General features: G+C 40.3%; 1 long non-coding RNA gene and 1 other non-coding gene across 2 annotated transcripts; both read left to right on the top strand.

The window, feature by feature from the left end:
• Positions 1-178: 178 nt before the first annotated feature.
• Positions 179-4,212, top strand: LOC133267144 (uncharacterized). Its single transcript, XR_009742650.1, has 2 exons — positions 179-463; positions 3,960-4,212. It is a non-coding gene; the product is annotated as an uncharacterized LOC133267144 (long non-coding RNA).
• Positions 3,800-3,868, top strand: LOC133267394 (small nucleolar RNA SNORD123). Its single transcript, XR_009742759.1, has one exon. It is a non-coding gene; the product is annotated as a small nucleolar RNA SNORD123 (small nucleolar RNA).
• Positions 4,213-9,166: the final 4,954 nt, after the last annotated feature.

A 9,166-nucleotide genomic window follows, 5' to 3' on the forward strand; every position in this document is an offset into this window, starting at 1 on the left:
GCTGCAGGGGCTGCCCCGGGGTAGGAGAGGCACGGGAGTACCTCAGGAGTGTCCGGCCGTGCCGAGCTGCGCTGCCGGCTCCCCGCACACGCGATCCTCCCCGCACACCGTGCCCCCTTCCCGCGCCGGGAGCCGACGAGGCAAATCCCAGTGTTCTGGGCCCCCGGGACCAGCCTGGAGCCGCGCACCGACGGCCCAGTCCTGGTTCCAGTGCCTCCCCGAGAGGGAGCGCCCAGGCCCCCTGCTGTGCAGCGCTGGCATTTTTGCTACCGCTTAGAAGCCTGCGGCGTGTCCCTCTCCGCCCCCTGCCCTCCCCTCCCCGCCCTCCCCGGCACAGGATCGACGTGTCAGCCCCGAAAGTTCATGTTCGGGCCCCGGGCGAGTTCCCCGCGATGCGGCGGTCCACGGGCAGCGAGACGTGGCGCCCCGGGGCGGGGGGGGGAGGCGCCGGCACCTTCCTCAGGTACGTACGTTCGCGTTTCCGCGCTCACCCTATTTTCGATGCATGCTTTTGTGTTTAGCCAAGCCATCTGTAGCAAACCGAGAGGTTATCTGTGCGCGTACGTGTGTTGAGTTCCATCAAAGCTTCTTTTATGGCAGCATTTGCACGTTTCTACTACAAACCGCAGCAGAAACTGACTCGTGTTGTTTGCAGCAAGACCTCCACGCAGACTAAAAGCACCGAGTTTATTAAAACAAACAAAAACGTGGAACGGATCCATGCTAGAGTAATCCTATGAAAATACACTTAATTAAAACAACTAGAATCAAAACTTATCTGCAAGCCAAAATGTTGGTAATCCAAATTGCCTGAAACATCCAGCTCAAGGGAGAATGTTTCTTTGGCTGTGTTATAAAAGAAACTTGTTCAAGGAGAAACATTAATGAAAGTTTGAAACTATTATTAAGAATGAAGCTTTGGAATTTGGAGCATTCTGATTGCTTGTTAGTATTTAAAAAGAGGAAAAAAATCCCACCAAAAACCCCAACCAAACCATGAAAGCAAATACTGAAGGCCAAACTTTTTTCCATTACAGTCATGTAACCCTGACAGTCAAGGATGTTTCCATATTTGTAACAACACCACTTTATAAGACACTGATGCAAAGTATATTTATGTAGGATCACTTTCCTGTTCAATTTGCTCACTCCAGAAAATACTTGTATAGAAAATAAAAGAATTTTACGCCTAAAAAGTACCATCAAACTAAATGCAGGTATGGGACAATCCCCATATACACTCTATGAACTTGCTTGGTGTGGTTTTGAGACGTATCTGTTCACATCAGCAGGTCTCATGTTTCTAACATATCTCCACCTCTGAAAATAACTTTAGACTTTATTTTAAAGAGGAGATATACTTGTTTTTCCAGCTGCTGGGGGGGGGGGGGGGGGGGGGGCAAACCGACAAAGAACCAAACATACCAACTTTTGTTACCAACAGTGACAGAACATCAAAATTTTAGTACCTGGTGTGATGGGCATTATAGCCCCCAAAAATTCCCCTGCAGTTTGGCTATGAAACAATGGGCATATATGTATAAAAAATAAAAAAAAGAATAAAAAAAAAACACCAAATAAAACAAAAAAAAACCTCTCCAAACCTGCACATTTATAGTTGTATATGATACTGGATAAATGATGTACACCCTAAGAAAAATTCCACTGGAATTACATTTTCTCTATATTATCCCCAGAGATTTTAAGTCATGCGCTTTGTGTCTCACGGAAAAACAGCAATGATGTCAATGCTTAATTCTATTTCATTTTATTTGATTTTAAGAAGCAAAAAGATGGCAAAGATATATTAAGGTGGCCATGAGATTAACCATGTTTGAAATAAAGCTACAAAATGTAATGTTATTTAATGTTGCGTGTTACTCTGCACTATGTTTTTGTGCAAAGTTAAATCAGGTAAGCTGAGTGAGTAAGACAAGCAATTGTAGGCAACACAATGCCCAAGTGTACTCTTACAACTAGGGGCTAACATAATCTAGGAGTATTATGCTGAGAGTAGGTGAGAAAGCAAGAGGAGAAGCTCTGCTATCAGATAGGGGGAAGGAAAAAAAGGCTTCAGAGGACCAAGTCTAAATTCCATCAAGCTTTCCTTCCAAGGGAGATCTCCTCTTCCTCTGCCCTGTATTCTCCTGTCATATTTCTTAGTGTTACTAATTTGTGATTCCTCCTTCCAACACAGTAAAGCCTAGCATGTGAAGGGATGGCAGCCACATGAAAGCAGTAAGGTACTGCAGTTGAAAGAGGGAAGGCTGCGCAGCACCTTCAGGCTTTTGGCCAGTTTGGTAGGAAGCCAGATTTCAGCTCCTCCCTGTGGTGGCAGGATATAAGCAATGTTAGAAAGCAGGGAGGGGGTGGATTTCCATCTGTTTAGGTGGGAAAGCCATGGTGTAAGGGAAGGCCTGTCTTCACATTACCTATCAAAAGCACCTTGGGTATTATGTTTCCTTCATAATTTAGAAAAACAAGGCCAAATACTGTAAGTCCAAAGTTTAAGTTAGGATAAATGGAAAAAGAAAGGGGGAAAAAATGAGGGAGGGAGGAGTTAGCTTCAGTAAAACTGGACCTTGAGCTATGCTTCCGTTGTAGGCTTCACTCACTTCACAATGACAGAGTTCGAAGGCTTTATTGCCATTGCATGTTGCTTTTTTCCACTCCATTGAAAACATCAGTTATTTTTGTTTAATTCATGATAAACATGCACAGAAAAGCTTTGAAATCTCACAGTTGCCTGCTTTTGTTTTTTCAACCACATCGTCTATTACTCAGGAGAAACTCCCCTGGTGACCAGAAACTTTCCAGAGCAGAGCAGCCAGTAGCATGGTGCATATGAACAAGCTCACTTTCCTGAACCAATGCTAAAGAACAGAGAGTTTGTGCAGTCTGGTGTCTTAAATCCACCTTGCTTATGTGACCTTGCTGAGAGACCTGTTTCTCAGGTCTACAACACTGTTTTTTCCTCCTTTACCTTTGAGATACGGGAAAGTATTTGCTCTGTTGCATTTGAGTTGAGCAGGTCCTCAGCATTCCTGTCTACATTCCAAGCTTCGATCATCACGAGCCTGCCATATTTAAATGTCAGGGACTTCTGATGTTACTATATGTAAAAATAGAAATGACGTCTTCATCCCAGGAAAGCACATGACCCAGAGGATTTAAGTTTGCCATCCACAGGTGGTTCCGGTAGGGAAGCATACATGTCTTTTTTAGTAGGGCATGCAAGGCTGTTGCTGTGTACCCCCGGTAGTGTGTAGCACCATAGGTCAGACTGAGCAAAATTTTAATTGTCTTAGCAAAAGGCACCATTGCAAGACATGCTTTAAATCACAGAGAAATAAATGCCAGCATTACAAACTCACTGCTGTTTTCTGTCAAATTATTGTCTTACATCATGTGTTGTGTTTAAAGGTTACACTGACTAGTATCTGTAATATCTGTGAATTAGGAAAAGCAAGATGAGAGTCTAAATTACTTGGCTTTCAAGAGCTAGATATTCTGATGAGTTTAAATTTACGATTTGTAATCAAAAGAGAGAATAAAGTAGTATTTATCATGGCATTTCTATGATTAAGGCTTATTTCTATGAATGCTAAGGTGATATTTTCAACACAATTATATAATATAAATAACTGTTCACTTGCATTTACAAATGTTTGAGCTGATTTTTAGTAACAGCCTCTTTCTTTTCATTGAAGACTGTGACAGATAAGGCAGTTAAAGTTGTTATATGAACCTTCAGTAAGGGCTATCTAACTTTTAAGTCCCTAAAAGTAGTCAGGCATTTGGTGAAAATGATGAATTCCTGGGTACTGATTCATGTGATATGAAAAAGCCATCCATTTCCTGATTCACCTTCATATCTCCTGCAGGAAAAAAAGAAGAATATTTTACAATTAATACCTGCAGTCAAACAATTTTTGTGTGTATGTTTTTCTATCTTTCAGCTACTTCCTGAACTGATAAATTCAAAATGAAGAGGAAGATAGGAGTAAGAACAAAGAATGCCTTGGAGAAAACCAGTCATAAAGTTTGAGAAGCAGAAGCATTAGGAAATATTGATAACTGTGGTCTCTTAAGTAGGTCAACATTTGGACTGAAATGATGAAAAGTCACAAACCTAAGACATGAGCCTTGTTACATTTGAATGTAGATTTACAGATTTTTAAATTAAAACATAATAAAAATATTTGCTTTTTTTCTTCTACTTTGGGTAATATATTCTGCTCCCTTGAACAACTTTCTTATATAGACCAGTTTAAGTTTTAATTATTTGGTTGTTAGCTCCAAGATACCTCCTCAAACTAAGCCAGGGTGTATGTTAGCAATCAGTTAGTTGCTCCTCTCTGTCTCAGGTCCATGGTCATTAATACTGGATTCCCGTATTACTACATCACCCAGAAGTACGAGGGGAATTTTGATAAAGGGTACATATATAAATATATGATCTTATAATCTTACTACTGCCAAATGGTCTGAAGCACAGGATAAAGAGCTCATCTAGTCTTCAGGCTCTTGTGCTGGCCTTTTGGGGGAAGTGTGGCCAGAGAGGGTACTTGGCCTTTCTAGAATTAGTCCATCACAGTTTTTAGAAGAAATCTTAACCAGGTGTGTAGTTCTCATACTTGGGTAACGTTCCTGTGACACTGATCTAGCATCAGGAGCCCTAAATCAAGTTACCCCATGAAAGCACACCAAGCAGGCAGTAAGCGCCAGGCAGTGAGGTGCAGGACATGAGAAGTGACAGTGCAGTCGCCCATGCACAAGAGTTTTATAGTAAATTATCCAAGTAGGCCAACCCTTAAGTCCTTTTTACAAAGTAATTTAGCTAAATTAGAGCAAACCCCTGTGTGAACATTCTTGGTTTGCTTTGAGCATATCTTAAATCCACTAAAAAAATACATGTAAATTAAACTGAAAAGCACAGAAGAGATAAAGACTAATCAGAAAAGGATTTTCCTATAAAGTCTGACCAACTGTCTTTAATGAGGGTTCACTTACGTCTTTAGTTAAGCGCAGACAGCATATTTATGTGACCAAGATGTTGCTCACCCTCTGCCACTTCACTTTCTACAGCTCACAGTGAACACAATAAGCTAGCAGTACTTGTCAAGAGCATTTATGTAGGAAATAAGACAGTCAGGAGCTTATCAAGATGAAGAGATCATAGATCCATTTTCCCAGCCATACATTCCCTACTGGATCAGATCATTTAATAGCAGCAATAAAAATAACAAGTCCAGTTCAAGTGTTATTTTCCTTAGCTGCTCCTAGAGTTGCCTGAAAAAAAAAAAATGGAGGGTGTTATTTACAAGCAGCCTTTTCAGTCTGGAATTGTTAAAGATCAAAATGCCTAACAACTAGAAAGTGGCTATAGAAGTAGTGCTAGGCAAAGAAAAAAGATAAATCAAAACTAATGACTGTTTATCACTGAGGGGAAAGAAAAAGAAAAACCAAACAAAAAACCTGAATTTATTTGTTTTGCTGATTTTACTTAGATACTAAAACACGCACCTCACAATCTCGTCTTCTGTCCCATCATTAGTCCAACTCATGTGAGACTAGAGCAGTAGGACTGTCAGGAGGTACCTACATCATCCTACACTTGAGAGGAAGCCAAGCCCACAGCCCTGCAGTTTTTATGCATCTCTGTTGGCACTTATGTATTTAGCAACTCTGTTCTGCCTGTCTGTTCATGGTCAAACATGTAAGTGTCACATGTAGGTGAGGGAGTTTCCCCTACCAAATGTCATTTACAGTTGGTCTGTGAACTGGGGACAGAGGATATTGGTCTCCCATCACGCTGTTGTTGATACTCCCTTTTGTATCTGATCCCTGCCTCAAATCCTGCCCTTATGGTACACAGGTGTCTGCTTTTTTAAATGGGTTTCAAAAGTCATCTGTAAGCAGTGCCAAAAACCTGTGCAAAATCTGTGTTGGGCTGAACTCTCTGCAGTCAAACCTTCTGCCTTCATGTAGTGCTCTGTTCCAGAGTGATGCTTAAACAAACCAAAGGGATCCCAGCATTCCCCAAATGATTGTGAACTTTGCTGACAAAGAGTAGAGCATCTGTTTATTGCAGGCAGTCCATTTAAAAGTGCACAGCTGTTTTCCAGAAACTCTTAAAGAGATATTTTTTTATTCAAGTATGCATAAATCAGCCTGTGTTGTGACTCTCTCAGTTCTGGGTATAAGGAGTTGCCCAGAGAAGTTGTGGCTGCCACATCCCTGGCAGTGTTACATGCCAGGCTGGACAGGACTTTGAGCAGCCTGGTCAAGTGGAAGGCATCCCTGTCTGTGGCAGGAAGGTTGGAACTAGATGATCTTCAAGGTCCATTTCAACCCAAACCGTTCAATGGTCCTTGATGAGCAGAAGTAGGAAGTTAGGTGATCCTAACATTTGAGTTTTCAACTTATTACCCTTAGCATTCTGCTAATGTCAGATGTTTGGTATAAGTTCCGTTATTAAATGTGTATCTTTCTTACTGCTTTTCATAGCCTGAAGCTGTTGTAATTACTGAAATTATTCAAAACAGAAGTATTGTATTCAAAATGGTTTTTATTGTTTTTCTTTATATTTTACTTTATGAATACTACTTTATTAAAAATACCCCATGTTAATTATTTGGCTGGACACATGAAAACATGTAAGAGATTTTGCTGAAGATGGGAACACCTAGCCTGAGTCAGCTCCAAGAAGCGGGAATTTGATTTTCAAAGCCTAAAGTTCCATAAAATAAGCCACATTGCAAAACACTTAGCATAAGGAGGGATGTCCAGACATGCTATGAAAAAAGATCAAGAGCTCTTTGATACAAAACTGCATTTTTTTTTGCAGTTTGTCCCAAGTCCACTTAGATTATTAAGGCTTTTTACTAGATAATGAGACGGGGGTTCATTAGAGAGACCAGGTAAGAGGAAGGAAATTTTAACTTTGTAAGTCCACCATCATGCTCTAAATGCTACTGAAAGAGACCAAGATTGTAATGTCCATGTGCCTTGGAATACCTCTTGTTTCTTAATGCACATTGTCAATTCAGAGCAGAAGCTGAGGGCTTGCAAAGGGGTTAGTGTGTGCACTGATGGTGCTGTATAAATAAAATAAGGCTGCCCAGTATTTGTTCTTTCATCAGCCATATGTTTACAAGGACTTTAAAGGCTAAAATTTTAAAAGTAGCTTGTAGCATGACAAAACTATTAATGAAATAATTTGCATAAAACCATCAGATTTCAATCAGGTTTGGCAACTGTGGACAGAGATTCTAATTAAAAAGACAAAAGTGAGTAAAAGAAGAAATACATAGGAGCTACATGACTAACGCTATCTTCTGTATTGTAATAATCAATTCCTTCTACCGAAAGGAGAATATTAGTGATAGGACTCAGTCAACAAGTGGAAAAAACCCTTGAATTGTCTCAAGAAAAAAAGGAGAAAAATAATAACATTCATCCAACTACAGTCCAAAGCCCCTGTGCCTGCAGACATTCTTGACTTTTTACAAAAATTGTCTATGCATTATGCCCCAAAGACACAGCAACTTGGACCACAAGATAGGAACTAATGCTAACGTTAAGGACTTTTCTGAATAAAAATCTTACCAAAGCTGTTTATGTTGAGCACTTATTAAAAGCAGATAACTAGCACAAAGGAAGAGACATGTTCGTTCCAGAATGTGTATGCACAGGAGAGAAGCAAGCAGTCACTCAACATTGTAGATGATTGACAGCTTCTGGTTGTAGCATGATAAATCATCTAGCAAAAAAAACCCAAATCTGACACGTATTTATTAGCATTAGGCTCTGGGAGAATTTTGCATTGTGCTTTCTCCACAAGACAGAAGCAGATGCAATGTCATAGCGGCTGCATGTGGAAGCAAGCAACTCCATCAAAAATCTAGTGAAGAAACCTGCTTTTCCTTAACTGTGTCTTATCTCTGAATGGTGATGCCTTCAGGTCCTCCTGCTTTCCATACACTGGGAAAGGTGTAAACTATGCTCCTCTATCCCTGCTTTACCCATGTCGTCTGGCCTCCTGCCCTCCCAGCCCAAGCCCCCAGCCTGGCCAGTCACCTGGGCAGGGCACAAGTGTTAGGGCCAGGCTAGAGCTTGACACTGAGTGCCAGCGGATTGACAAGCAGGTTACTACTGACCATTAGCTACCACACATGCTGCCTTTAAGAGTCTGGCAGGGCAAAAATGCTCTCTGTGGTCCAGATGGGACTGTTCGGTGATTTTGAAGACTATTAGAGATTGACTGATAGTTTAGGCATCATTTTAGGCAACCAGGATAAAAATTGAAATTTTTTAAGTCCTGACATTATATTTATTTCATACAGCAACTTCATTGTTGTGGTTGATTTGGTTTTTGTTTTAAATTAGATATATATAAGTTTTCTCAAATTAGAGCAACAAAGCAAATATTTGCATGTATACCTGAAGTGTAATGAAAAAGCAGCAAATAAGTATGCTCTATAATAATCTTTATTCTTTGAACGTTTATTTAATTCACCTGATTTCCCTTCTTCTGATTTGTGAAGCACTCTTGTAAAAGAGAAAGCAACAGGCCTAGATGTTTGTATAGCATAGCCAGATTTAGGTACTCTTCTTTTTAAAAAGAAGTGGTCCCAGTAAGTCATCAACACTGAAGAGCTCCAAAAGACATATCACGTGGTCAAATTTTGCCTTTTTACTGGTTCTGGGAGTTCACTGTAGGAACACAAGTTTGGTTTAGATGTATTAACTGTTTCTAAACTATTCAGGTTTTGTTTGGTTTTGTGTTTTTTTTCTTTTAGAGAGGGAATTGTTTGAGGCAAAAAGCATATGAACTGGCAAAAGTTCTTTATGGTCATAAATGCTTTCATTCTGCTGCTGTGACCAAAAGCAATGCGAACAGATAAAATACTACTGTTTATATAATTTTGTTTCATGACAGTTGGGGAAATGACAAGATTAACATAATTTCCAAACACTTCTACTCCATGTTTAATGGTTGATATTCAGAGGGTCAACAGTTGTGGAGCTGCCACCCTGAATACCTGGACACTCTTAACAGCAGATTGTCAGGAAGAGCTTCCCACTTGCATGACTCAATGGAGCCTTTCTTCCTCACTAGAAGCAGTAAGAGCATCTGTAAACATTTTGAAGTTTTGGTCAA

This window comes from Pezoporus flaviventris, unplaced genomic scaffold (assembly GCF_033815535.1).
Source record: "Pezoporus flaviventris isolate CSIRO_AGI_PZ_B2104156 unplaced genomic scaffold, CSIRO_AGI_Pfla_v1 ptg000007l, whole genome shotgun sequence".
Taxonomy (NCBI): Eukaryota; Metazoa; Chordata; class Aves; order Psittaciformes; family Psittacidae; genus Pezoporus; species Pezoporus flaviventris.